Below are 25,438 nucleotides of genomic sequence, written 5' to 3' on the forward strand. Positions count from 1 at the left end.
TTCTGATAGTCTCAACATCTGCATTTATTGAGTCTGGATTAATGATTCTTTTGTCACTTGGAGTGTTTTCTTACCTTTTGTTATGCCTCCTAACTCTGCTGAAAGCTGAACGTGGGCAGGAGACACTTAGGTAAATATTTGATATGTTTGGAGAAGAACATGTTTATGGGGATTTGTGTTAATCTGGTCAGGAGTTGGCTTGTGTTTTCTTGTTTTTGTGTTTTTGTTTTTGAGACAGGGTCTCGCTCTGTCACCCAGGCTGGAGTGCAGTGGTATGATCACGGCTCACTGCAGCCTCAAACTCCTGGGCTCAAGTGATCCTCCCATCTCAGCCTCCCAAGTAGCTGGGACTGTAAGTGTGCTTCACCATGTCCAGCTGATTTTTAATACCTTTTGTAGAGATGGGGTTTCACCATGTTGCCCAGACTAGGTTTCAAACTCCTGGGTTCAAGTGATCAGTCTGCCCTGACCTCCCAGAGTGATGGGATTACGGGTGTGAGCCAGCATGCCCAGCAAGAGTTGACCTGTTTGATGTTGGTTTTGTTTTGTTTTGCTATGGTTATAGAGATTGACTGACTTTCTTTCTTTTTCCTTCCTTCCTTCCTTCCTTCCTTCCTTCCTTCCTTCCTTCCTTCCTTCCCTCCCTCCCTCCCTCCCTTCCTTTCCTTTCCTTCCTTTCCTTTCTTTCCTTCCTTTCCTTTTTTTTGAGACAGGGTCTTGCTCTGTCACCCAAGCTGGAGTACAGTGACACAATCATGGCTCACTGCAGCCTCAACCTCTCAACCTTCTGGGCTCAAGCAATCCTCCAACCTCAGCCTCCTGAGTATCTGGGACCACAGGTGCATGCTGCCATGCCCAGCCAATTTTTAAAAGTTTTTTGTAGAGATGAGGTTTCCCTATGTTGCCTAGTCTGGTCTTGAATTTCTAGGTTCAAGCAATCCTCCTGTCTTGGCCTCCCAAAGTGCTGAGATTACAAGCATGAGCTACTGTGCTCAACCAGGCACCAGAGATTTCTGAATTCTCTAGTGATACATTCATTTAAACTCTTGTTTCACTTTGGGTTTTTACTTTGTGCTGCTTCCCAAGAGCTATCTTTAACAGCTCTCCCAGTTGTATTCTATTTTTATTAACCATGGAGCTGGTTTGCCAAGTGGTAGTTGGTGGCGGAGGAGTGAGTTCTCTGATGATCTGATTAAACCTTACTTAGACAGGTAGGTACTGGAACGTGGGTCTTGAGTGTGACCTTGGCAAGATTTCCTTTTCCTCCTCCTGGACTGGAGCTTTTATTTTTCTCATGTTCCTTTACCCTAGCTACAGTGGGTATCCACCAGTGTTCTCCAACCATGGGTTTCAAGTCCTTCCCCCTAAGACTAAGAGTTTTTGTTCTGTGTTGCAGTTTGATACAAGGTTGCTAGCTGTGCAACCTTGAGTGATAAAGGGTACTGTTTTCTTCAGCCAGCCAGCCAGCACTATGGTGGGAGCTTTCTCTGAGATTTTTCCCTTATCTTCCCTGTAAGAGCCTGGTGGAATTCCTGTAGGAGAAGCTTGCAAGAGTGTAGGAACCTCTTACAGGCTTCACACTCTCATGTCTGCTCATACTTGAGTAATTTGTCGGAACTTCTAGTTCGGTCTTCCTACAAGTTTGTATGCTCGGATCCTGTATCTTCCTGTGGGTATATGTCTTTCCATATATTGGGATTGTGGGAGAGTGGTTTGTCCTAGGACCTCAATTCTGTCATATGTTGAAGAAAAGTAGTTGCTTTTCAGTTTATCTAGCATTTTTCTTGTTGTGAGAGTGGAGATGATAACTTACCAGTGCTTTGTATGCCCAAGCTGAAACCTGAAAGTTTTAATCTATATAAATGTCTAATGCAGTGCAAGGCACATAGAAACTTAGTACAGGTTAGTTTTCCTTTATTTTTATTTTTCTTACTGTCTTGAATTGTATGGTTTTATGGCTAGGGAGCCAGAATAATTGATTCTACTTTGGTTTCTGTTTTAAGCTTAAAATACCTCTACACAACTTACGTTATATGTTTGTCTTGCTCACTTAATTCAGTGTATACCTTTGTAGTTTTTGAATATGTCATTAGCACTCAGTAATTTGCATCACTCAAAATTAGAGCATAATTTTATCTATTTAGATTATAGATTATAGATTTTGTTAGTGACCATGTTTTTGTCATTTTTGTTCTCCATATTGCCAGGTGCCGTTCGCTTCAGCAGACATTTGTTGAGTGCTCACTGTGCTATGAGTGAGGCACTAGGTATTGAGTAGAATACAAACCTGACTTGGTAAGTGGAATAACCAAGGGGTCCCCAAGGGCAGTGGAAACCCCATGGAGGGAAGGATATTACAACTTGCAAAATATCTCCATTTCAATCTAGAAGGATTATTTATTCTTTCAAGAATTTTATTTTTATACTAATGATACATGAGTACATCCTAGCAAAAACTGAAAAATCATAGAAAAAGCCATGGTTGTTCTTGATATTCTCATCCTATCAGTGTTCTTGACATTCTCCTTCCCAGGGTTAATTTTGATTACTGTTTCTGTTTGTAAAAATTGTGATGTGAAATGTTATGCCATCTAATAATTTAGTAAAATACTTTTATTTTTAAGGGAATAAGCTCTCAGATTTAACTTTTAAGGAATGCTTAAAGAGATGACTGTTATTCAGTGGGGATGTATGGCCTGATAATGGTTCTTTGTTTCACCTTATAGTATAGCTATCTTAATTTTTAAATCCTATTATTAGTGGTTAGTGGAAATGTTGTAGTAAATGGGAAACACAGAAATTAGTACTGACCAAAAAAATGACCTATTGACTTTTTTTTTTTTTTTTTTTTGAGAGTCAGGGTCTCACTCCCATCACCCAGGCTGGAGTACACTGGCACTATCATAGCTAACTGCGGCCTCAAACTCCTGGGCTCAAGTGTTCCTCCCACCTCAGCCTACTGAGTAGCTAGGACTACAGGTGTGAACCATTATGCCAAGCTAATTTTTAAAGGTTTTTTTAAAGAGATAGGACCTTACTGTGTTTCCCAGGCTGGTTTTGGACTCCTGGGCTCAAGCAGTCCTCCTGCCTCAGCCTCCCAAAGTGCTTGGATTATAGGCCTGAGCCACTGCACCTGGCCTATTGACTTAAAAAAAGTGGTACAGTAGGGTGGACCCTTTTGGGGTTATGTATGGTTCTGTGGATTTTTTTTTAAGACAAGGTGTCACTTTGTTGTCCAAGGTGGAGTGTGACAGTTGTGGCACACTGTAGCCTTGAACTCCTGGGCTCAAGAAATCCGCCCACCTCAGCCTCCTGAATAGCTAGGTCTACAGGCATACATCACCACACCCAGCTAATTTTTTAGTTTTTTTGTAGAGATGAGGTCTCACTGTGTTGCCTAGGCTGGTCTCAAACTCCTGGGCTCTAGTGATCCTCCCACGTTGGCCTCCCAAAGTGCTGGGATTACAAGCATGAGCCACCATGCCTGACCCGGTTCTGTGGATTTTTAATACATATATAGATCAGTTCAACCACCACCACAATCCACCACAGTCAAGGTGCAGAACAGCCATTGCCCCAAAAAATTCCTTTGCGCTGACTCTTTAATCATACTCTCATTCCACCCTAACCTCTGGTAGCTACTAATCTGTGTTCTATCACTACAGTTTTGTCATTTTGAGAATATCACATAAATGGAGTCAAACCGTATGTAATCTTTTCAGTCTTGTTTTTTCTTTCAGGATAATGCTTTTGAGATTCATTCAAGTTGTGTATATCAATGGTTTGTTCCTTTTTATTGCTGAGTAGTATTCCATTGTCCAAATATACAGCTTGTTTAATCATTCACCAATGGAGGGCATTTGAGTTGTTTCCAGTTTTTGGTGATTGAGTATAGCTGTTATAAAAATTCATATACATGTGTTTGTGTGCATATAAGGTTGCATTTCTCTAGGGTAAATACCTGGGAGTAAGATTGTGAGAATTATACTACCATTCATGGTAAAAACTAGTTAGCTAGAGTTTGAATGCTAGAATGGATAGAGTAGCAGAGACCCAAGTTTGAATCCCGCTTTTTCTTTTTACTAGCCGTACAACTTTGAGTGAGTTTAATTCTTTGTGTCTCAGTTTCCTCATTTGTAAAATGAAGTTAACCACTGGTACTGTTGTGTGGAATAAATGACATATTAAGGACAAAATGCTGAGCAATATATGACATATTAAATATTATCTCATGTTTAATAGAACCTTTTTTTGTGAGAAACATTCATCTTTGATGAATTAACGTGGAGAAATTAATCTATAAGTGTGGTGTGTGTGGTAGGCAAGCCTTCAAAATGTGCTGTCTGTGGGGAAAATTTTAGAAGTCCTCAGTGGTGAAAAGGTTTAGGAACATAGATGGATGAGAGTCTTGTATGATGTCCAAAGGTTGGACCGGATGCCCAATTTTGGTGATTTGACTTGCCCTCTCAACATAGAAGAATCATATTCACCAAAAATTGAGTGCATTGCTATATTGCATGTAAGAAGCTGCAAAAAGTAGCTCAGAAACAGTGAACACTTATTGAATGCTTGCTATATTATATAATAAGTCTTAACCTAGGCACTCTTCAATTGTGTAAACCTGAGTACCTCCCCACAAAACAGATACTTCGTATAATCACCAAACTTTATTTTTATACTTTTTTTTTTTTAAAGCTAACTGTTGAGGATGCTGATAAGGCCTGGTTTCTTGGAGTTTCCATGATATTAGCCATCTGTGATTTCTCAAATTTTATCTTAAAATACATCTTTTTACAGGAAATCCCTCTTTTTTTTTTTCTTTTCTTTGAGACAGGGTCTCACTCTGTTGCCCATGCTGGAGTGCAGTGGCATGATCTTGGCTCGCCTCCGCCTCCCAGGCTCAAGCCATTCTCCTACCTCAGTCTCCCAAGTAGTAGAGACTACAGGCATGCACCACTACACCCAGCTTATTTTTGTATTTTTGTATTTTTTTTTTGTAAAGATGGGGTTTCACCATATTACCCAGGCTGGTCTCAAACTCCTGAGCTCAGGAGATCCACCTGCCTTAGCCTCCCAAAGTGCTGGGATTACAGGTGGAAGCCACCGCACCTGGCTGAATTTCCCCAATTTTGAGGAACCCATTGAGGTCAGAATTACAGAAAAACTCAGCATGCTCTCACTCAAGTCTTGCCCTAGAGCACTATATCATTAGAAAATGCAATGAAGACCCTTTCTTGCATTAACTGCCACATGGTATGGTCTGGCTCAGTCTGAGTGGGCACCAAGGGCAGAGAGGTTACGTTTTCCTCTGGAAAATTTTCCCCTATCCTATGATGTATGCACAGAAAACTACCCATTCACTCACCAGGCAGTAGATGAAATTCAGTATGTGCAATAAGGAGCCTAAATGTTCTTTTATTTTCTGTTCATCATTTTGTAATGTTTTCACATGGCACAGTACATCAACTATGGCATTTCTTTACCTGGGATTTCAGGAGAACTGAGTGGAATAAGAAGTCTCGAGCACATAATCTTAGAGATGTCATCTCTGGACTGTTTCTGCACTGCCTGCCTTCCCTGGCACCATCAGCAATCCAACACTCATATTTACCTGGAACCTTTCCTCACAGCAGGAACATCCTTCCCTCTTTGCCCTGCCAATCCTGCCTGGGCCAGTTCTTCCAAATTCCTGTAAATTCTGTCTCAGCGAGAGATTTCCCACTACCCTCAACTCTACTCTTTTGGATGCCATCCTTTTCTACATATTTCCTCATTAAGTCCTGTCTTTTCTATTCACTTTGGCACCTAATGCCATACTTCCTACTCTGTGACCTATTTGTATACACATGACTTGCAGGTATACAGCTAGACAGTGATAGAAAACCCTCAAGTTCTCTGCATCTTATCTCCCACAAATACCTGAAGGAGACTTGCTGCCTACTATTCAATTAACAAACCAAATGTTGATTATCATTTTGTGTAAAAAAATTATATATAGCATGTTCTTATTTGTGTTTTTGGTTTTTTTCTTTAAAGACAGGATTTCACTCTGTCACCCAGGCGGGGGTACAGTGGTGCTCTCATAGCTTGCTGTAACCTCGAACTTCTGGGCTCAAGCAATCGTTATACCTCAGCCTCCTGAGTAGCTAGGACTACAGATGCACACCACCCTGCCTAGCTAATTAAATGTTTTTGTTTTGTTTTGTTTTGTTTTTGTTTTTGTAGAGTGAGGGTCTCACTCCCATCACGCAGGCTGGAGTACACTGGCACTATCATAGCTAACTGCGGCCTCAAACTCCTGGGCTCAAGTGTTCCTTTTGCCTCAGCCTCCCAAAGTGCTGAGATTACAAGTGTGAGCCACTGTGCCCAGCTGCATGTATCATGGTCTAATGGCCATATACTTCCTGTGGAAAACGATAGTTTAGAAAAGAAATATACATTTTTCAGATTGTCAAAAGAAAACTGCTGCTTTGCCATGCTACCATTGTGAAAAATGTGGCTATACATTCTGCCTGGGTAAAGTGTGGCCTCAGTGTATAGATTGCAGACAGCTTTTCCCTGGCTCCATTTTGGTTTCTAGCCTTGCCCATGATTCCTTGCCCACTTACAGTGTTAACACCAGCAATTTTGTCTTTTCAAATGTAGACAAAACTTTTGACTATAAACAGCTGTATCCTATTTGTTTCACATGAAACTTAATGCAGGAGAGAGGTGTTTGTGTATGTGTGTGTTGAGCTTAAATTGAGCTCTCTCTAGGATAACTAATATAAATCTAGAAGAAACTGTTTTTCTTTCTTTATGGATTGGAAAAGTTAAGATGCAAGAAGAAACTTTTTAAGACTTCTAAATAAACTTACTTGAAAGAGTTCCAATTATGCCCTTTAGCCTCTTAAGGAGACTCCATGTAGACAGTTGCCTTTAGGGTAACAGTCTCTAGGCTGCTTTCTTCCCATAATCTCTGTGCCACCATATTCCAAGTCCAACTCAACTTCTGGACTGCTGTCCATAAAGATGCAGACTTGAAAGGCTTCTTCACTCTACCCTTGTTCCCCACCCTTACCACTAGGCTACCATTGACCTCTGGCTCTGCACTGCACTCCACAGTAAGTAGTGTATGTACTCCCTAGAACCTGACATTCAAAGTACCCCACACCCAATCATAATCTTTCCCACTATCCTTGACTCCTCTCAAATACTTTTCTCTAGCCACTCTATCCAAGCACGTATTCACTAGGGTCTAAACATACCATGAGTCATTCTGACTGCCTCTGCCTCAGTGTTCTCCACATTGCCCTGGGTTTGTTTCATCCTGTGTGTTCTTCAGGACCCAGGGAAAAGCTCGTCTTTTCACCACAGTGATTTCTTCCACCTCTGAAGCCCTATAGGACTAAATGTGCTCAACACTCATTTACCAAGATGGGATGGTGTGGTAGAGTACTTAATGGCTACAATGTCCTTTCATCTCTGGATATACACTTAGATGTGACTTTGCAGATCCTCCGAACAAGAGGCGGAGTGTGTTTCTCTACTTCTTGAATCTGGGCTATCCTTGTGACTTGCTTTGGCCAGTAAAATATGGCACAAGTAACTCCAGATGACTTCTGAGCCTAGGTCTTAAGAAGTCTTGTAGCTTCCTTCTTGTTCTCTGTTCTGAGGCAGCCACATGAGGAAACCCCAGCTAACCTCCTGGAGGAAGAGAGATGGTGTGGAGAGGGAGAGATCTATCCAGTCATCACTCGGCCATCAGATATGTGAGTGAAGCTGTCTTAGAACATTCAGCCCTAGTCACATTGCCAGATGACTGTAACCATATGAGGGACCCCAGAAAAGACCAGCAGAACAATGATCTAACTGATCCTAGCCCAAATTGCTAACCCACAGTATTGTGAGCTAATAACATTTTATTATTTTGAGATGGAGCCTCACTCTGTCACCCCGGCTAGAGCACAGTGGCGCAATCTTGGCTCATTGCAACCTCTGCCTCCCAGGTTCAAGCAGTTCTCTGCCTCAGCCTCCTGAGTAGCTGGGATTACAGGCGTCTGCCACCATGCCCGGCTAGTTTGTGTGTGTGTGTGTGTGTGTGTGTGTGTGTGTGTGTGTGTGTGTAGTAGAGACAGGGTTTCACCATCTTGGCCAGGCTGATCTTGAACTCCTGACCTCGTGATCCACCTGCCTCGGCCTCCCAAAGTGCTGGGATTACAGCATGAGCCACCACACCCAGCCAAATGGTTATTATTTTAAGCTACTAAATTTTGGGGTGAATTACATAGCAATAAATAACTGGACCAGGCACAGTGGCTCACATCTGCAATTCCAGCACTTTGGGAGGCTGAGGCGGGAGGATCACAAGTTCAGGAGTTTGAGACCAGCCTGGCCAAGATGGTGAAACCCCATCTCTGCTAAAAATACAAAAATTAGCCTGGTGGTGCGCACCTGTAGTCCCAGCTACTCGGGAGGCTAAGGCAGGAGAATTGCTTGAACCCAGGAGGTGGATGTTGCAGTGAGCCAAGATTGCACCATTGCACTCCAGTCTGGGCAATAGAGCAAGACTCTGTCAAAAAAAAAAAAAAAAAAAAAACACACCAGAAAGAGCAGGGTTTGTACTGCTATATACCCAGGGCCTAGAGGGCATGACCATGGCAGGTTTTCAGTAAAAGACTGTTGTGGATTACTGTCATTGTGGTGTCACTCCTCTCTTTGCTTAATAAACAAGTGAACTTCCCAGTCCTCTTGGCTCTCACAAAAGTTCAAAGCTTGACCTCAACACATTCTTCCAGAATAAGACTGCAGTTATTCTTTGCTCCACTAGACCAGCATCCATTCATTTGCTCCCATCACAGCCCTATGACAGACAGTTCATTACACCCCACCTCAGCTCCATGTTGGATGCCTCCTACTTACCCTCATTCTGTAACCCTGTGGGGTCAACCCACTGACCACCTCAGTGCCATAAAGCTCTTCCCAACTTCCCAGCCTTCTAGCCATACTCTGAACCCTCACTATCTGAATCATACGTGCTTATAATTAGGAGGAACCTTAGAGATTGAGACACCCCTTCTAGTCATGAATGAGGAAAGGAAGGCCCAAATGAATAAATAATAAATGGTGTATTCAAAGTCACATGTAGCAGTGTCAAGACTATAGCCCACATCTCATACAGATGGTTACCTAGTGGATTGCCTGTGTTTTCTTACATCTTGTGCTTGGTTCATGTATGTGAAACCATGCCTTTACTGATTAAACTATGGGAATTCTTTGGAAGCAGGCATAATACCTTTTACTTCTGCCGTTTCTCACTCCCTGGCATATCTCCACTTAAAGACTAGCCAGTGACTACCAGACACATCAGTCAATAAATACCTGTAGTTTAATTGACATTTTAAAAACAGTTATGCATGGAACTTTTAAATATATTGTTTGTGGTAGTAATTACAATAGTATACAATATTTGTCAAAACTTTAACTGTACATTAAAAAGGATAAATTACATATACATTTTAAAAAGTGTAATCAAAGCAGTTATGCTAAAGAAATTCACTTACTTGATAAATGTGGCTAAATATATAGGTTACATGTTACTATGTGAAAATAAATTTGGCCCTTTGAAAATAAACTTGCACGTAATAGGCACTCAGTGTTAGTTTCCTTCTTCCTTGTATACAATTGCTTCGTGATAACCAGTCAGGGCTGCTAAAGAAAGCATTCTTGTACTAGGAGAGCTGGATCTGAGCTGACTTCTAAGATTCTATGATTGGTCTAAAAGGTAAATGAATGACTGTCTTGGAATCCCTATGTAAAGTAAAAATACATAAGCACTACCACACTGTTCTAAAAGATGGCTCCCTAGGACCTTAACTTTACTTTTAAAGACTTAGATACAAAATAAACCATTAGCCTCCTGTTAATAGAAATTACTTAAAACTTAAAGCAAAGGGATGTCTGAATATCCTTTCAGTGTCATACTGGAGCATTGGCTGACAGGCCCACCCAAGAATTATTTAGTTCTCTAGGGGATTGCATCTTTCTTTGGCTCACTGTTCACTAGTGGTTAGTCAAGACCTTTTCAAGCAACATGTTAACTTACAGATTTTTGTCTGGTAGAGATGTAAAGTTTTCTGTTTGATAGAAGAAAGTATACTAAAGGCTACAGATTAACTTGCCTATAGGGCATAACCACTTTTCTACCTAATTTAGCAATTTTATTCGAGCATTCTTTCAGTGCCTGTAGATACCAAGTCTCTCAAATATTCTTTGAATAAGCTTTAAATCCTGTTAGTTCCCTAATAAGTTAAATGTCTTTGACATATGTTCAGTCTGTATTTGTATGAGTCATGTTTTTAATTTTGAAAATTATATTTTGACACCCAAACATTCTATAACATTGCCTGTGGGTCATGACCCATCCTGTACACAGTGCCTGAAATCCATTACTGACTGATGGTTTTGATGCTGTACCAGCACGTTGAAATAACTTTGTGATCATGCTAGTACCTGAAGAGGTCTTCATAGGAATAATTTTGGATACCTCTGCAGGTACTCAAGAATACTAGAGAAAGACTTTCTGGGACTTCTGTCACAAAGTGAGAAACTGATGTTCCTTCCTATCATGTTACTGTGCTGTGTCTGTAAGCTGAGAGGATGACATTGTTTTAGGAGGTCCACAGCAAACAGACTGACACAGGTCTTTTCTTGTTAAACACTATTTCTATTATCTGCCTTTTTTAATAATGGCCATAAAATACATTGTAGCAATAAAAATTGATAAACTATCAGCTGCCTCAAGAATCTAATAGCTTTGGCAAAATATACTGTAGCTCATGTATAGCCTTTTTTTCTCTAACAGATTTTAATACTTTTCATACTACTGAACATCATAATCAAATCAACAAATACAGCTAATGGCCATTGTGTTGTGGGTACTGTGCTTGGCCCTGCGCATCCCCATGTTCCTCCTCTCCTTTATAAAAACTGGCTCCACTGGTTCTTAATGTCAATCACTTACTTGCAGTTGTCCAGAATAAAAATTGAGAGCAGAGCCCAAATGAAGGGTTGCAGTCTGCCTTGTCAGTACCCAAAGAACTAAAAATGGAGTCATGCAAAAGAGTGGAACTCTTTCACATTAACAAAAGCTTAGTTATATACGGTATATGACCACTGAATATTAAATATACACAAATTTGAAATATGCAGAGAAACAAGAACAAGTTAAAACATGGTTCACAAATTCTGGTATTTATTCTGAGTCAGCTTGACAGATTTATTGAAAGAAGCATGAAACATCTTACAATAAAAATTCAAACTCAGAAATAATCCAGGTATGATTCCCATTCATACAAAAGGATCAAAATACCAACTTCCTGTTCAGTATAGGGAATCCCCTGCAGAGGAAGTCTGAACCACAGTTTTAAAATACCAGGGAGGTTGGGGTGGAGTGGGTTGAGAACATGGAACAGGAGTGGAAGAAAAAATTTCAACCCACTTTTCCTGGTGATTATTTAAAAACAAAAAACCCACTCTTTAATGTTTCACAATAAAATGTTTTAGAAAAATAATTAGCTTGGCCAGCTTCTTCCCCAGGATGTAGAAAGCTGGAAGCAGTGTTGTTCCCATCCTTAAAATTAAAAAAAAAAAAATGCTGGACTAATTACAAATTTGTGACTTTTATCAAACCCATCAGGGAGAAAAGTATTTTGCTCCAGTTTTTGTTCAGAGAAGTGTTTGTTCAAGTATTCTGCTTATTTAAGTTGGGTTCTTACTGTTGTTTTTGAGGTTTTTTTCCCTAATAGTCTGGGTAAAAATCCTTTGGTTATTAGATGTATCAGCAAATATGTTCTGTATGTAGCTTGGCTTTTCATTGTCTTAATGGTGTCATTCACTAAGCAAGATTTTAATTTTTTTTTTTTTTTTTTTGAGACGGAGTCTCGCTCTGTCGCCCAGGCTGGAGTGCAGTGGTGCAATCTTGGCTTACTGCAACCTCTGCCTCCCAGATTAAAGCGATTCTCATGCCTCAGCCTCCCAAGTAGCTGGGACTACAGGTGCACACCACCACGCCTGGCTAACCTCAAGCGATCCACTCACCTTGGCTTCCCAAAGTCCTGGGATTACAGGCATGATCCACCGTGCCCGGCCTCCTTCTATGTTTTATTATAAAAACTTGCTTATAAAAGTTTTATAACTTTATATTTACATTTATGTCTATTTTGAGTTAATCTTTGTAAATGGAGTGAGGTTCAGTTGAAGGTCTATTTTTGTGTATATGGATGTCTTTAATTTACTTTTTCATCTTTGTTGAAAATCAGTTGCCTATATTTATGTGGGTCAGTTTCTGGACTCTCTTTTGTTCTGTGTATTGTTTGTTTTTTTTTTTTAGACAGAGTCTCACTCTGGCGCCCAGGCTGGAGTGTGCAGTGGTGCAATTTCATCTCACTGCAGCCTCTACCTCCCAGGTTCAAATGATTCTCGTGCCTCAGCCTCCTGAGTAGCTGGGATTACAGTAGCCTGCCACCATGCCCAGCTATGTTGTATTTTTAGTAGAGAAGGATTTTGCCATGTTGGCCAGGCTGGTCTCGAACTCCTGACCTGAAGTCCGCCTCGACCTCCCAAAGTGCTGGGATTACAGGCATGAGCCACCATGCCCAGCTTGTTGGTCTGTTTTTAAGCACTTTGCCAATACCACTATCTTGATCACTATAGCTTTATAGTAAGTCTTAAATTCAATTAGTATGATTCCTCCAATATTATTATTCTTTTTTTTTTTTTTTTTTTTTTTGAGATGGAGTTTCGCTCTTGTTACCCAGGCTGGAGTGCAATGGCGCAATCTCGGCTCACTGCAACCTCCGCCTCCTGGGTTCAGGCAATTCTCCTGCCTCAGCCTCCTGAGTAGCTGGGATTATAGGCATGCGCCACCATGCCCAGCTAATTTTTTGTATTTTTAGTAGAGACGGGGTTTCACCATGTTGACCAGGTTGGTCTCGATCTCTCGACCTTGTGATCCACTTGCCTCGGCCTCCCAAAGTGCTGGGATTACAGGCTTGAGCCACCGTGCCCGGCTATTCTTCTTTTTAAAAAGTGTTTTTAGCTACTCTAGTTCTTTTGCTGTTCTTTATAAATTTTAGAATCTGCTTGTCTCTATCTACAAAAAATGGTCTGTGGACTCTTACCGGTCTGTGGCCTGTTAGGAACCAGGCCACACAGGAAGAGGTGAACAGTGGGCAAGCAAGCATTGCTGCCTGAGCTCCACCTCCTATCAGATCAGCGGTTGCATTAGATTCTCATAGGAGCACAAACCCTGTTATGAACTGCTCATGTGAAGGATCTAGGTTGCACATTCCTTATGAGAATCTAATGCCTAATGATCTGAGGTGGAATTAACAGTTTCATCTGGAAACCATCCTCCCTTCCCCCATCCGTGAAAAATTGAAACCTGTCCCTGGTGCCAAAAAGATTGGGGACCACTGCCTTGTTATACAGGCTGATACTTCCAGTATGATGTTGAATAGGAGTCATGAGAAGGGAGCATCTTTTTCTTGTTCTCCTTTAAGTCTTTTGCCTTTTTTGTTTTTTTTGTTTGTTTGTTTTTGAGACAGGGTTTCCCTCCATCACCCAGTGCAGTGGCATGAACACGGCTCACTGCAGCCTTGACTTCCTGGGCTAAAGCCTTGACCTCCTGACATTACAGATGTGAGCCACCATGCCTGGCTGTTTTTCTTTTGTTAGACTTAATGTGGTTGAAAACATTTTTGGGGGGGTGGGGTGGAGATGGAGTCTCACTCTGTTGCCCAGGCTGGAGTGCAGTGGCATGATCTTGGCTCACTGCAACCTCCACTTCCTAGGTTCAAGCAATTCTCCTGCCTCAGCCTCCTGAGTAGCTGAGATTACAGGTGTGTGCCACCATGCCTGGCTAATTTTTGTATTTTTAATAGAGATGGGTTTTACCATGTTGGCCAGGCTGGTCTTGAACTCCTGACCTCAGGTGATCTGCCCACCTTGGCCTCCCAAGAATACATTGGGTTTTGGACACTGAACCCAACGTGCCTTACATTTTTAGGATAAATCCCAGTTAATTGAAGGATGTTATTTTTACATATTGCTGTTAGATTTGCTAATATTTTGTTGGAGGTGTTTGTTTCTGTGTTATGAGGGATATTGGTCTGTAGTTTTCTCTTTTTGTACTCTATCGTCTGTGTTTAGGATCAAGGCTTCATAAGATGAGTTGGGAAAGCTTCCCTCCTTCCTTTCCCATATTCTGGAAGAATCCTGTAGAATTTTTTTTTTGTAATGTTTGTTGGAATTTGCCAGTAAAATAATCTGGGTCTGGGCATTTCTTTTTTAAAAGGTTTTAAACTTTGAATTCAGTTTTCTTAGTAGTTAGGGAGTATTCAGGTTATTTATTTCATTTTCAATGAGTTTTAGTAGTTTGTGGTTTTCAGGGGATTGCTCCATTTTATTTAAGTTGTCTAATTTATGTGTGTAGAGTTGTTCATAGTATCCATTTATTATTTTAATATCTGCACAATCTGTAGTGATATCCCCTCTTTCATTCTTGATATTAGTAATTTGAGTGTTCTTTTTTTCTTTTCAGTTGTTCTAGAGGTTTGTCAATTTTGTTGATCTTTTCAAAGAACCAGCTGTTGGCTTCATTGATTTTTCTGTTGTTTTTCTATTTAGTCCTTTATCTTGACTATTTCCTAATCATCTTGCTTTGGATTTATTTTGCTCTTCTTTTTATAGTTCCCTGAGGTAGAAGTGTAGATTGTTTTTTGAGACCCTTTTTCCTCCTAAAGGAGAATTTAATCCTATAAATTTCCCTCTAAGCACTGTTACAGCTGTAGTCCACAAAATGGGTTATGTTATATTTTTGGTTTTCTTGAATTCAAAATATTTTCTAATTTCTCTTGAAAGTTTCTGTTTGATTCATGGATTATTTAATATATGCTGTCTAACATCCAAGTGTTTGGAGATCTTCCTCTTATGTCTCTGTTGTTGATTCTTACTTTAATTCTTTTATGATCAGGGAACATGCTTTTTACAATTTCAATTATTTTGTATTTTGGAAGGTTTGTTTTATGACCTGGGATATGGTCTATCTTGTTGAAAGAACATGTATTCTGCTATTTTGGAGTGAATTGTTCTGTATATGTCAGGTAACAACACTTGGTTTATGATGGTGTTCAGTTTTTGTATATTTTTGCTGATTTTCTGTCTACTAGTTCTATATATTAATTAGTGTTGAAACATCCAAGTGTCATTGGATTTTTTAATTATTATTTTAGATCTTACAGTTTTTGCTTCACATATTTTGAAACAGTAAGTGTTTACACATTTAGGATTGTTAAGTCTTTTGGATGTGTTAATCCTTTTAACATTATGTCATGTCCCTCTGCATCCATCTTTATCTTTGTAATTTTCTTTGTTCTAAATTGTTCCTTTTGGCCAGGCGTGGTGGCTCAATTCCAGCACTTTGGGAGGCCAAGGTGGGCGGATCACGTGAGGTCAGGAGTTCGAGACCAGTCTGGCCAACATGGTAACACCACATCTCTATTAAAAAATACAAAAAGTAGCTGAGTGTGGTAGTGGACTCCTGTAATTCCAGCTACTTGGGAGCTGAGACAGGAGAATCATTTAAACCCGGGAGGCAGAGGTTGCAGAGAGCTGAGATCACACCACTGCACTCCAGCCTGGGTGATGAGCAAAACTGCATCTCAAATAAATAAATAAATAATAAAAAGAAATTGTTCCTTTTGATCAGTGTTTGTATCACATATCTTTTTCTATTCTTTTGCTTTTCACCTACTTATATCATTATATTTGAAGTGATTTTCTTACAGATTGTGCATAGTTGAGTCATGTTTTAAAACTCTGACAATTTGTCTTTAAATTGTAATGTTTAGACCATTACATTTAATGTAATTTTTGATATGGTTGTTTTATGTCTATCAGTTTATCTTTTATTTTTGATATCTCTGTTTTGATTTCCTCTTTTTTTCCCATTTTCCTGCCTTCTTTTAGTTATATGAACATTTTTAGTGTTACTACATTTTTATGTACTGTGATTTTTTTTTTAGTTATCTCTTTTTTTGTGTGTGTGGTTATTCTAGGCATTATAATATACATAGTTTTACACAGTCTACTTAGAGTCAATACTACTTCAAGAGGAATTAAGAAGCCTTACCACCCTATAGGTCCCTTTACCCTCCTTTCTTTATGTCATAGTTATCTTATATACAACCATACCTATTGAAAATTCCTTCACACATTGTTATTATTTTTGCTGTCAGCCACCAAACATTTTAAAGAACTCAAAAGGAGGATAGTCTATTGCATTTATCCAGATAGTCACCATTTATGTTGTTTTTCTTTCATTCCTAATGTTCTAAGTTTCATTCTGGTATCATTTACCAATTACCTGAAGAACATCCCCTAGCAGTTCGTTTAGAGCAGGTCTGCTGGCTATAAATTCTCATTTCTGAAGGACATTTTTTGCTGAGTATAGAATTCTGTGTTGACATTTTTTCCCCAGCACTTCAAACGTGTTGTGCCACTTCCTTCTGACCTCCATGGTTTCTTTTTTGAGATGTAATCTTGCTCTGTCACCCAGGCCAGAGTGCAGTGGCACCATCTCAGCTCACCGAAACCTCTGCCTCCCAGGTTCAAGTGATTCCCCTGCCTCAGCCTCCTAACTGGGACTACAGGTGTGTGCCACCATGCCGAGCTAATTTTTTGTGTTTTTGGTAGAGATGAGGTTTCACCGTGTTTGCCAGGCTGCTCTCAAACTCCTGACCTCAAGTGATCCACTCACCTTGGCCTCCCAAAGTACTGGGGTTACAGGTGTGAGCCACTGCACCCAGCCTGACCTCCATGGTTTCTAATTAAAAATACACTGTCATTCTACATATTGTACCCTCATAAGGTAAGTCCTAGCTGCTGCTTTCAAGATTTTTTTTCTTTGTATTTTCAGCAGTTTGATTTAAGTATGCCTGGACATGGGTTAATTTGTTTTGTTTTGTTTTTTCTGTTGGGATTTTTCACTGTTCAGGCTATTGAAAGTGTAAGTCAGCTCTAGATTCTATAACAGACTGGAATAATAGTGATAAAAGACTTCTTTTGAAAGTGGCTTTGCATCATAGGGAATTGCACAGTAAAATACATAAGTATTTGCTATACATCCTAGACAGAATTTAACATTAGTACATTCTAGTTGTAACTCTTGCTCCTTTTCAATGATGTGGAAGATAGTTAGAAATGGACTAGAATGGAAGGAATTGAGCCCCAGAAAGAATAAGTGAGTTTTGTAGCTTTACATACCAAGTAAGTTGCAGGTCTTATTTTCAGGTACTGTTTCCACTATAATGTATTGCTGTGTACTTACAGAACTTCCACCTACCTCAAGCTGAAACTTTAATGTAAGTTTAAGGTGAGATACTGGTTGGAAATATCTACTTTTTATCAGGGAAAGTCTGAAATTTTCAATTTCTTCAGCAAGGCATCAAATCTTAGGTAAGAGCACGATTAGGACCCAGTGGCTTGCCAGCCAAATCTGGTCTGTTACCTGTTTCTGTACAGTCTGTAATTTAAGAATGAGTTTTTCCTTTTTAAATGGTTGGGGAAAATCAAAAGAATATTTCATGACATGTAAAAATTATATGAAATTCAAATTTCAGTGTCCGTAAGTGAAATTTTGTTGGAACCCAACCACACCTGTTGGTTTACATATTGCCCATGGTTTCTTTTACACTACAATGGCAGAATCGATTAGGACACAGACCAAATAGCCTGCAAAGCAAAAAGTATTTACTGTTTAGCCCTTTACAGAAAAAGTTTGCTAACTCCTCGTTTATAATAATTTTGAGTGAATTGGGTTAGAGTGTCAGTGATCTGAACTGTTTGAAAAGGATAGCTAGGATTCAAACTTTACTCTTTGAATAAGTATCTTAGATGTGAGAAAATTAGAAGATAAGAGTTAATTGATTATAATCCTAGTCTATTAACATGTATTAAACATTCTCAGTCCTACAGCAATATTTCACGTTAAAATTAGCCCATTAAATCAGGAGAGATTGATAGGCAGTAAAGTCAGAGCTGTTTCTACCTAGGTATTTGAAGATTGTTGGAGGCATTGAGGCCCATGCCTGAGATACTTAGGAAGGCTTTATTGACTGGAGAAAAGAAAGGCTCTTGTTTAAAATTCTATGTTTTCCTGGTTATATTTCTATGTTTTCCTAGGGTTGTGCTTTTTATGGGTCTAGTTACCTAGTTGCCTTCTGTAGGCTTCTTTTGTTAGGGTGTTTCTCTGTGGCTAGTGGGAGGAAATGGCTGGTCATTTTCAAATGAAGAGGACAGCCCAACTCTTACCAGGATCCCAGCCTGACATTGTCCCTTACCCCTACAGAAGCCTTTCTTCTAAACCTGTAGACCCACCACCTTGCCAGTTGACATCAGAAGTCTATTGAGATGTCCATAGCCTGCTGTTACCAGCTGCTTCCCTTCTTTCCCCCTTTATCTCAAAGACCAAATGAACTACATCTATACTGTATATACATTTAAGGATTTTTTTTAGGCACAAATCATCTTGTTATCCACTGAAATTTAAGCTTAGGTGAGTCACCTAAGAAAAAACCTAGAAACTACCAATTTTATTTTTTCATTTTAAAAATATAATTTCAGCTTTTATTTTAGATTGAGAGGGTATATGAACAGGTTTGTCACATGGGCATGTTGCATGACATCAAAGTTTAGGGAACAAATGGGCCTGTTACCCAGGCAGTGAACATAATACCTGATAGGTAGTGTTTCAGCCCTTCCCCTTCCCTCTCCCCATCTAGTAGTTCTCAGTGTTTAGTGTTCCTGTCTTTATGTCTGTGTGTACCCAGTGTTTAGCTCCTGCTTATAGATGAGAACATGCAGTATTTGGCTTTCTGTTTCTGCATTAATTTGCTTAGGATAATTGCCTCCAGCTTTATCCATGTTGCTGCAAAGAACATGATTTCATTCTTTGTCATGGCTACATAGTATTCCATGGTATATATGTACCATATTTTCTTCAGTCCACCTAGGTTGATACCATGTCTTTGCTATTGTGACTAGTGCTGTGATGAACATATGAGTGCACTTGTCTTTATGGTAGAATGATTTATTTCCCTTTGGGTGTATACCCAGTAGTGGAATTGCTGGGTGGAATAGTAGTTTGGTTTCACATTCTTTAAGAACTCTCCAAACCACTTTCCACAGTTGCGGAACTAATTTACATTGCCACCAATGGTATATAAGTTCCTTTTTCTCTGCAGCTTCGCCAGCATCTGTTATTTATTTATTTATTTATTTTTACTTAATAGCCATTCTGACTGGAGTGAGATGATAACTCATTGTGGTTTTGGTTTGCATTTCCCTGATTTGATTTGATTTGTTGAACATTTTTTTATATGTCTGTTGGCCACTTGTTTATGACTTCTTTAAAGAAGTGTCCATGTCCTTTGTCCGCTTTTTTTTTTTTTTTCGGTACTGCATCTCACTCTGTTGCCCAGGCTTGAGTGCAGTTGCACAGTCTCAGCTCACTGCAGCCTCAAGCTCCGAGGCTGCCTCAGCCCCTCGAGTAGCTGGGATTACAGGCAGGTGCCACCATGCCTGGCTAATTTTTGTTTTTGTTTTTGTTTTTTGTAGAGGTAGGGTTTCACCATGTTACCCAGGCTAGTCTTGAACTGGTCTCAAGCAATCTGCCCACTTCAACCTCCCAAAAGTGCTGGGATTACAAGCGTGAGCCATTATGCCTGGCCTTTTGCCCACCTTTTAATGGTTTTTTTTTTGTTTGTTTGTTTGTTTGTTTTTTTGGCTTGTTGAATTAAGTTCCTTATAGATTCTAGATATTAGACCTTTGTTGGATGCACAGTTTATGAATATTTTGTCCAATTCTTTAGGGTGTCTGTTTACCCTGTTGATGGTTTCTTTTGCCGTGCAGAAGCTCTATTAGGTCCCACTTGTCAATTTTTAGTTTTGTTGCAGTTGCTTTTGAGAACTTAGTCATAAATTCTTTGCCAAGGCTGATGTCCAGAAGGTATTTCCTAGATTTTCTTCTAGTATATTTATACTTTGAGGTCTTATATTTAAATCTTTAATCCAGCTTAATTTTTGTATATGGTGAAAGGTAAGGGTCCACTTTCTTCAGCATATGACTAGCTCATTATCTCAGCATCATTTATTGAATATGGAGTCCTTACCCTATTGCTTATTTTTGTCAACTTTGTCAAAGATCAGACAGTTGTGGGTGTGTGTCTTTATTTCTGGGTTCTCTGTTTTATTCCATTGGTCTGTTTGTCTTTTCGTACCAATACCATGCTGTTTTGGTTATTGTAGCCTTATAGTTCGAAGTTGGGTAATGTGATGTCTCCAGCTTTGTTCTTTTTGATTAGGATTGCTTTGGTTATTTGGGCCCCTTTTTCTGTTCCCTATGAATTTTATAACATTTTTTTCTAATTCTGTGAAAAGTGATGTTGGCAGTTTGATAGCAACAGTGTTGAATCTATAAATTGCTTTGGGCAGTATGGCCATTTTAACAATACTGATTCTTCCAATCCATGAGCATGGTGTGTTTTTCCATTTGTTTATGTAATCTGTGATTTCTTTCAGCAGTGTTTTCTAGGTTTCCTTGTAAAGATCTTTAACCTCCTTGGTGAGATGTGTTCCTAGGTATTTAATTTTTGTATGTGTGGCTATTGTAAATGGAATTGCATTCTTGATTTGTTTCTCAGTTTGAACGTTATTGATGTTACTGATTTCATATATTGAAATGATGAAATGCTACTGATTTTCATACGTTGATTATCCTGAAACTTTACTGAATTCATTTATAGAATCTAGGAGTCTTTTGGAAAATTCTTTAGGGTTTTCTAGGCATAAGCTCATATCATCAGAAAACAGATAATTTGGCTGCTTCTTTTTCAATTTGGATGCCTTTTATTTTTTTCTCTTGCCCAATTGCTCTGGCTAAGACTCCTAGTACTATGTTGAATAAGAGTGGTGAGAATGGGCATCCTTGTCTTGTTCGTGTTCTTAAGGGGAATGCTTCCGGCTTTTGCCAATTGAGTATGATGTTGGCTGTGGGTTTGTCATGGATGGCTCTTATTATTTTGAGGTATGTTCCTTTGATCCCTAGTTTATTGAGAGTTTTATCATGAAGAGATGTTGGATTTTATCAAAAGCATTTGCTCCATCTATTTAGATGATCATATGGTTTTTGTTTTTAATTGTTTTTGTGGTGAATCACATTTATTGAGTCACATATGTTGAACTAACCTTGCATCCAAGGAATAAAGCCTACTTAATGGTGGTGAATTAACTTTTTGATGTCTTGCTGGATTTGGTTTGCTAGTATTTTGTTGAGGCCTATGGTTTTCTTTTGTTTCACCTTTGCCTGATTTGTTTATCAGGATGATGTTGGCTTCATAAGAATGCATTAGGGAGGAGTCCCTCCTCCTCGATTTTTTTGGAATAGTTCCGGTAGGATTGGTACTAGTTCTTCTTTGTACATCTGGTGGAATTGGGCTATGAATCCATCTGTTCCAGAGCTTTTTTTGGTTGTTAGATTTTTTTAAATTATTGATTAAGTTTTAGAACTTGATACTGATTTGTTTGGGATTTAAATTTCTTCCTGATTAATCCTGGGAGGTTGTGTTTTTCCAGGAATTCATTCATTTCCTGTAGATTTTCTAGTTTGTGTGCATAGAGGTGTTTGTAATAGTCTCTGAGGATCTTTTGTATTTCTGTGGGGTCAGTGTAATGTTGCCCCTGTCATTTCTGATTGTGCTTATTTGGATCTTCTCTTTTTTGTTAATCTGGTAGACAGTCTATGAATCTTATTTATCCTTTCAAATAACCAACTTTTTGTTAATCCTGTGTATGGATTTCAGGCCTCAGTTTCGTTTTGTTCTGCTCTGATTTTAGTTATTTTCTTCTGCTATCTTTGGGGTTAGTTCTTATTCTAGTTCCTCTAGGTGGGCTCTTAGATCATTGAATTGAGATCTTTCTCACTTCTTGATATAGGCATTTAGTACTGTAAACTTTCCTGTTTACACTGCCTTTGTTGCATCCCAGAGATTTTGGTATATTGTGTCTCTGGAAACCACCAATTTTAAATGTTCTATATACCTTAACTTTTAGGGTAATAAAAATGTTACTCTCTTGATTTGGAAAGTTATCCTTTAGGTGACAGAAAAACAAATGTACTCTGCATGCATATGTATTTTCAATACATATGTATGTTCTTTTTGTTTAAGATAGGGTCTCACTCTGTCAGCCAGGCTGGAGTGCGGTGGCAAAATTACGGCTCAGTGCAGCCTTGACTTCCTAGGCTCAAGCAGTCCTCCCACTTCAGCCTCCCAAGTAGCTGAGATTATGCCTGGCTAATTTTTTTTTTGTAATTTTTGTAGAGATGAGGTTTCACCATGTTGCCCAGGGTAGTCTCAAACTCCTAGGCTCAAGCAATCCTCCTGCCTTGGCCTCCCAAAGTGCTGGGAGGTGCCCAGCCCATATGTGTATTATGTAACTATTCATTCTTGAATCTGTTACTACCATGAAATACAGCTGTCCTAAATGCCTCAGGCCACATCATCCCGGAGGGTGAAACCAGAGTCTGGATGATAGTCACTCATAGACTTTAACTAGCTATTCTAGTTCTCCGGCTTCCAGAGCAGTCTATAGCTATACCCATTTTGCCCTGGAGGTATCTGCTGTGTTTTCCTGAATAGGTACTTTATAGCACCTAATCTCCTTTCTCTCTTCTTTGCTCTTAGGGACTGCTATTGATTTCAACCTCTGGAAGCTTCTCTTCTATTAATATGTTTGCACAGCCCCCAGTGCTGCTGCTATCACTGACTTGTCTGACTGCCCATTTGGCTGACCCACTCATGCAGTACTCAACTAAGGGTACTAGTGTCTGTGCTAAGGCTCTTGGCTCACTCATCTTTCTTCTGTAGCTGGGACTCCTAGAGCTATGGGAGTGGCATGTCACCTTGTTTAGGTTTCTGTGAAGAGCCTCTCTCTTACTAGGATTCTGAACTGAATCCTTGCAAGCTAGCTGAGCTAAAGAATGAACCTGAGTAACACACTCACACAATTTTATGAATTACTATTCCCTCACACCTTGGAATATTGCCACTGGATTCAGTTGGTGAGCTATCGTTTTCTCTTGGGGCCCCTTCTTTAACAGGAGATTCCTATTCCCTCAAAAATACATACTTCTGGTAGGATAGTCCATTCCTAGGCACAGCCTAACAAGTGAGAATCCCTTGGTGTGTTCATCTCCTTATGCTCAAGTGGGTCATATGTAAGGGTTTTTGTATGTATTGATAGTATATTCCTTATAGTACATATATTCCTGTTGGGAAGCAAGACTTCAAAGTAGCAGGTAAAGAATTATGATTACTAACCTTGCAAAAGAGAAGATCAAGAGGGTGCCCTTTCGGTATTTGGAACATTTTATATGAAAATAGGTAGTAGCTAGTTATAATTATGGGTATTGAGAACAATATAAAGACTTTCTTGCTATGATGGGTTTAAGAAAAGTAGGAAATATTTCTGACAACTGTTGAAATATTGAAATGGGTCCCAAAGGAATATAGTAGAATTTCCTGGCTAGGCCTGAGGAAAAAAAAATTCTCATATCCTCCCTTTTGGAGGTTAAGGTAAATGTAGAGGACTTAAGAGGCAGTGGGCAGGATGGGAGTGGGGATGTGTTCTTACATCATCACCCAGCCCTGCTGTGGAGGTAGCGTAATGTAGTATCAAGATCTGTCTTTGGGAACCAGTCCATGGGTTCAGATCTCAGCTCCCTGAAGCTGTTCTGTATAAGTAGATACTATCATGTGGCATGTATGATTAAATGAGTTAAAATAGTGGCTCCATGAATATATCTTCCTGTACTTGAGGTTACCCAGCTCTTGAGATAGACTTGAGGTCACCTAGCTCTTGAGATCTGATCTGTATAAGCCAATATGGCAGTTTACTTATGTATAGTGAAGATTCAACTGTGATTGCATTTTCGTATGAAGGTACTACCTCACACCAGATAGCAAGAGCCAATTTGTGTGTATGGCTTTCAAGCTCCATGATGAGTGACATCATCTTAGTAGCTTGAAATTGACCATCGTGGGAGTATCTATATCACAGGAATCAGTAAACTAAAAATCAGGGCTTTTCTCTCTCTTGAAGAGCCTGATGGTAAACATCAGCATATCACTGATATCTCTCTCTCTTTGAGTTGTGTGGTAGGCCAAGCCATCTTCACAAGAATACATCACAAGTATGGACTTGGACCAGGGACTTTAGTGATGTGAGTCTCACATCTGATGCCATCCTCATGAGAGTTGCTTTTGGTCCTTTCCTTTCCTCTTTCTTTTCCTCTTTCCTCTTTTCTTTTTCCTCTTTCCTCTTCCCTCTTCTCTTTCCTCTTCCCTCTTCTCTTCCCTCTTCTCTTCCTTCTTCTCTCTCTCTCTCTTCTGTCTTCCCTTCTCACAGAGTCTTGCTCTGTCACCAAGGCTGGAGGGCAGTGGCATGATCTCAGTTCACTGCAACCTCCCCCTCCCTGGTTCAAGTGATAGTCATGTCTCAGCCTCCTGAGGAGCTGGGATTACAGGTGCATGCCACCATGCCCTGCTAATTTTTGTGTTTTTTTTGTAGAGATGGGGTTTCACCATGTTGGCCAGGCTAGTCTTGAACTCCTGGCCTCAACTGGTTCACCCACCATGGCCTCCTAAAGTGCTGGGATTACAGGCATGAGCCACCGTGCCTGGCCTTTTGGTCTGTTTCTGAAACTACAGTGTTCTTGCCCTTGAGCCCAGAGCGGGTAGGTACTTGAAAATGGACTGTATCTCTGGATCATGCTTAGATAGGAACTTCCAGCTGTGTAACTTTCATTTTTGTATTCCTTCAGACTGATCCCCCTTTTATTTTTAGTCTTTTTCCATCCTAAGTGGGTTTTCAATTTTAAAAATAGTTCTTGTTTAGGTTTTGTATATTCTGTATATTCTGTATTTTTTCCTAGTTCTATTTATTATCAAGAGTGGAACACTAAACTCTGTTCCTGTCGAATTGTCTGTGTCTTCAGTTCTTTGTCTTTTCAGTTTTCTGCAGTTCGATCATGATGTGCCTAGGCATAGATTTCTTTGTATTATTTTGTTTGGTGTTCTTAGTGTCTTGACAGTTAAACTATTTTTAATTTAATTTTTTTATTTTTATTTTTGATACAGAATCTCTCTCTGTTGCCCAGGCTGGAGTGCAGTGGCACAATTTCGGCTCACTGCAACCTCTGCCTCCCAGGTTCAAGTGATTTCCGACTAACTTTTGTGTTTTTAGTAGAGACAGAGTTTCACCATGTTGGCCAGGCTGGTCTCGAACTCCTGACCTCACCGCTCCCCTCAGCCTTCAAAAATGCTAGGATTATAGGCATGAG

General features: G+C 39.7%; 1 protein-coding gene across 9 annotated transcripts in view; it reads left to right on the plus strand.

Annotated features, from left to right (window-relative positions):
• The window catches only part of JADE3 (jade family PHD finger 3), a 145,887-nt gene that overhangs the window by 11,028 nt on the left and 109,421 nt on the right, over window positions 1-25,438 (plus strand). For 5 of the 9 annotated variants that reach the window (XM_074392098.1, XM_074392102.1, XM_010350158.3 and 2 more), the window contains one exon: window positions 2,208-2,295. The exons of the other annotated variants lie outside the window; for them this stretch is intronic. The gene's annotated coding sequence lies outside the window, so the exon portion shown is untranslated. The remainder of the gene's footprint in view (window positions 1-2,207; window positions 2,296-25,438) is intronic. 9 annotated transcript variants of the gene reach the window in all.

Source organism: Saimiri boliviensis, chromosome X (assembly GCF_048565385.1).
Source record: "Saimiri boliviensis isolate mSaiBol1 chromosome X, mSaiBol1.pri, whole genome shotgun sequence".
Taxonomy (NCBI): Eukaryota; Metazoa; Chordata; class Mammalia; order Primates; family Cebidae; genus Saimiri; species Saimiri boliviensis.